At 32.0% G+C, this 4,666-nt stretch overlaps 1 long non-coding RNA gene across 1 annotated transcript; it reads left to right on the forward strand.

Annotated features, from left to right (window-relative positions):
• Nucleotides 1–1,245: 1,245 nt before the first annotated feature.
• Nucleotides 1,246–4,635, forward strand: LOC147079588 (uncharacterized). The gene is made up of 3 exons (XR_015070003.1): nucleotides 1,246–1,465; nucleotides 1,755–1,904; nucleotides 3,068–4,635. It is a non-coding gene; the product is annotated as an uncharacterized LOC147079588 (long non-coding RNA).
• The last annotated feature ends 31 nt before the right edge of the window (nucleotides 4,636–4,666 follow it).

Consider the following 4,666-nt stretch of genomic DNA (forward strand, 5'->3'; position numbering starts at 1 on the left):
GTACCTTTTAAAAAAAAAACTATATTTCAATGTTGTATCGCTGAGGGGGGGGGGGTAATGTGTATTAGCTGAGGGCTCCTTCAAGCATAAATGAAACCCTGATTACTAGGCATATCGCCCTTATAATATCCGAAAAAAATTTAACCCACTTTCTTATTTTAGAATGATTATTCAGCGCTCCGGTTTACTGATGTAGTCACAGGTTTGCAGTTTGGAAATGCATAGTTTATAAAACGGCCGCTAGTTATAAACTACACAAAAAATAGTCCTATAAAAGGTTGGTTTGCAAACCATTCGGCATATATGGAAACTAATTTTATAATCCCCCAATTCTATACTATTGTGAAGCGCAATGGCTATCTCGTAAAAAAAATTAATAAGAGGACCAAATTAATCATAATGTTGAAATTTGAGGCAATTTTGTTTAGGAATAATAATTTTGTTGTTAAACTTGTCTATTTGGTTGAAATTTTAGAAAAAAATGAGTGAATAAATCAATCCAAGGACCACTAATGCATTCACTGATTTAAAACGACAAAGTGAAGGCATTCATAAATAAGTGGAGCTTATGAAATAAAATGACAAAAAAAAAGTTCGCCATGTCTCCACTTTTAATTGATTTCTACGTCAGATATATTGAAGCAAACAGTAATCTATTTACTGAGTTCTTGGTTAGTTTGCTAATGCACTTTTCACATTATTTTATTCATAGCAAAAATATATGTGGTTGAAAAATCCTGACTTCAGGATGTGGGGTCGGGGGATAGAATCCATTTGTCAATGAACGAAGATGAATTTAGATTGACTACTTTTGAAATTGATTGTGCTAATAAACAAGCACATTCGTCAAAAACTAATGTAATATACCTTGTTTATTTTTTTTTCATTTTTGTATTCGTAAGTAGATACATTGTTGACTATTAAAAAGGTGTCTGTACTATTTAATGAAATAAGGGGGGGAGGCACCTAGATAAGATTTTTTTAAAAGGGAGGCGTAGTAATATAAAGTTTGGAAACCACTGACTTAACATTTGAAATTTGTCTAAAAAATGAGACGTTAATTACCCTTCAAGGATATTTTGTCTAAAAAACAAGACGTTAATTACTCCACGTTTAATTTTTTGAAAATGCAGAAAATTATTGGTTACTCAACGAATACTATATTTTTTGCTGAAATACTATAATTTTGAAGGCACTGTACTATAATTCCACTTTCAAAATATGTCAATACTGTGTTGCGGCAACACTTCTCTAAAATCAATATACCTTGAATGGATCCTGTTTGTCACGTTGTTCCTAGCATATTATTACTATTAAAATGGACGTAAGGCGAGAATATGATGGAGAGCAATCTGATACAGAAGGCAAGCCTTTGTTTGATACACAGACTAACCACCTAAACAGCCCGGATGTTCGCACTCATGTAAAGCAGGAGAATGCCGACGTTTCAAGTTGCAATTTCGAGGTTAGTTTTTGGAAACTGATTTTTTTAGACTTTGACTGACAACGATTAGTATATAATTATAACACGTTACCTTTTACAAACTGTGTAAGGATATACGAGGACATTAAACATTGTTTAAAAAATTACTTGATTATACAATCTGACAGCTACGATACATCTGTGATATTATAGGTTAGGTTATCTACTAATTCATGTTAAATATAATTATTATTATACATTATTATATGGATTTTACGTGAACTAAAACTGTTTTCACCGTGTTTGCAAAATATAATAATGCTTCTTTCAGTATCTTAATATGGCCGATCTCTCGGATATAAAATCTGAAACAGATGATCAACAAGCTGTCGTTAAGCGCGAGATTATTGAAGATGTTTCGCACCCATTATATGATGAACATCCTCAACCGGGTTGTTCATATTCAAATTACATGCCAATTGTAAGTAGATAAATAATGTGTACTGTCTTATATATAAGGCTCTTAATTGCAATGCATCTCACTTCAAAACGAACTATTGTATAATTCGCTCAAACTTGTTTCATTTAGTGGTTTTAGCTCACACCAATATTTCAATACAATTTATGTATAGGTTTATAAATCTTTCGTTAAATCATGAGCATTTAATTATGATTTATACATCACAATTATTCGAATGTATGTCAATAAATAATGTGATTATCTAAAATAGCGATCAATTGTATGTTGAATTAATCTACCGTGAGACCCTTTTTAGGTAATACAAGGTAAGCCGGGTAAAATATGTTAATTTTGTTCTATTGTGTATAAAAAACTGCCTTCAGCCAAAATTACCATTCACAAAATCAATATATGCTTGAAATGGGGTAAGAATAGACCAATTTTATTTCGAAAACATTTTGTACCAAATTTATGTTGCAATCCTCAAATTTTACTAAATTACCTACCATGCTGCATGACAACATAAATTTAGGCGTTCCAGCTAACGTTTGGAACGGTTTGACAGGTTAAAACCTGCGCAGTGCGCATGCATAGTAGGTAGGTCGGAAATAGTTTGAGATTTGACGTTTGGTTCACTGTACCAGCTAACTTCAAACCATTTTCAGACCATCATTCTGACGATCTGACGAAGTGATAACTATCCAGACAGGACCTATCCCAAAAATGATAGTCATTTACAATATTCCGTATGTCATTTTCTCGATATATTGCGTTACCTATGAACATTATAACATTTTAGGATTAAGAAAACTTGAGATTCTTCTGCATTTATATATCATGAGATGTTAATATTTAGTAATATGTTAGATATTTACACAGTAGGAGGAATCAATACCTATTATTCATTAGTAACCATATGCGAACAAGAAACCGCCTTTGGTCGTATTGTCACATAATTCCAGCCTAATTTTCTACGCAAAGAGTTCGATTTGATTTCATCATACCTATTATTATCTTGTGAGACCATATTTATTTTGAACGGATTCTAAACTACAAACTATGTGTTAAATCATCCCAGAATGATCAGGTGTTATAATTTTTCTAACTATAGATTAAAACTAATAGGTTATTTTATTGATTTTAATATTATTGAATTGAATATACCAACCCTATTCTTTTTATAGATTTCTTCCCAGCAATGTTTCACACATAGATCACTGGACATCGTAAAAAAAGATACGGTTGAGAATAACCTGGCCAATAACAACATAACACATGTTAATGTGATAAATATGATACAGCATTCAGAGATAAATATAGATCAACAATATGCCAATCTGAAAGTTTTGAATTTATACTTGCCGAAAGTGGTTCGAATTGTGTTGAGAAGAGTTACATATTTTCCACGTAACTTTATTTGCAATGATTGTTGTGAAGTGTTCGAATCTGTAAATCATCTAAACAGTCACTTCATTTCATGCTCGAAGTCTCAGCATCTGAAGATACACAAGTCACATATTGGTGAAAAACCACAATGCGATGTGTGTTTTAAAATATTCTCTCGAATTAGTCATCTCAGGATACATAAAATGACACATACTGGTGAAAAACCACATCACTGCGATGTGTGTTTAAATAATTTCCGGCGAATAAGTGATCTCAAAAGACATAAATTGACACATACTGGTGAAAAACCACATCAATGCAATGTGTGTTTTAAAAATTTCAATCAAAACAGTACTCTCAAAAGACATATATTGACACATACTGGTGAAAAACCACATCAATGCAATGTCTGTTTTGAAAAATTCATCCAAATTAGTAATCTTAAAACACATAAAATGACACATACTGGTGAAAAACCACATCAATGCGATGTGTGTTTTGAAAAATTCACTCAAATTGGTAATCTTAAAACACATAAAATGACACATACTGGTGAAAAACCACATCAATGCGATGTATGTTCTAAAAAATTCATACAATTTAGTGATTTAAAAAAACATAAAATGACACATACTGGTCAAAATCTACATCAATGTGATGTGTGTTTTAAAAAATTCGTGCGAATTAGTAGTCTCAAAACAGTTGATATGGGACATACTGGTGAAAAACGACATCAATGCGGTATGTGTTTAAAAAAGTTCGTGCGAATTAGTAGTCTCAAAACACCAAAAATGGGACATACTGGTGAGAAACCACATCAATGCGATGTATGTTTTAAAAAATTCATCCATATTGCTACTCTCGAAACACATAAAGTGACACATATTGGTGATAAACCACATCAGTGCGAAGTATGTTTTAAAAAGTTTCTGCTACTTTCGCATCTCAAAAAACACAGAATCACACATACTGGTGAAAAACCACATCAATGCGATGTATGTTTTAAAAAATTTCTTTCTATTGGTATCCTTAAAAGTCATCAAATGATACATACTGGTGAAAAACCACACCAATGCGATGTGTGTTTTAAAAAATTTCGGACTGTTGGTACTCTCAAAAGTCATAAAATGACACATACTGGTGAAAAACCACATCAATGCGATGTATGTTTTGAAAAATTCATCCAAATAAATCACCTCAAAATACATAAAATTAAACATACTGGTGAACGACCACATCAATGCGAAGTATGTTTTAAAAAGTTTCTGCAAATTAGTCATCTCAAAAGCCATAAAATGACACATACGGATGTAAAACTACATCAATGCGAAGTGTGTTTTAAAAAGTTTCTGCTGCATTCGACTCTCAAAAACCATAAAAAAAAGATACATACGGGT

The sequence above is a fragment of the Rhyacophila brunnea genome, unplaced genomic scaffold (assembly GCF_057557595.1).
Source record: "Rhyacophila brunnea isolate RB1 unplaced genomic scaffold, BYU_Rbru_1.0 scaffold_1, whole genome shotgun sequence".
Taxonomy (NCBI): domain Eukaryota; kingdom Metazoa; phylum Arthropoda; class Insecta; order Trichoptera; family Rhyacophilidae; genus Rhyacophila; species Rhyacophila brunnea.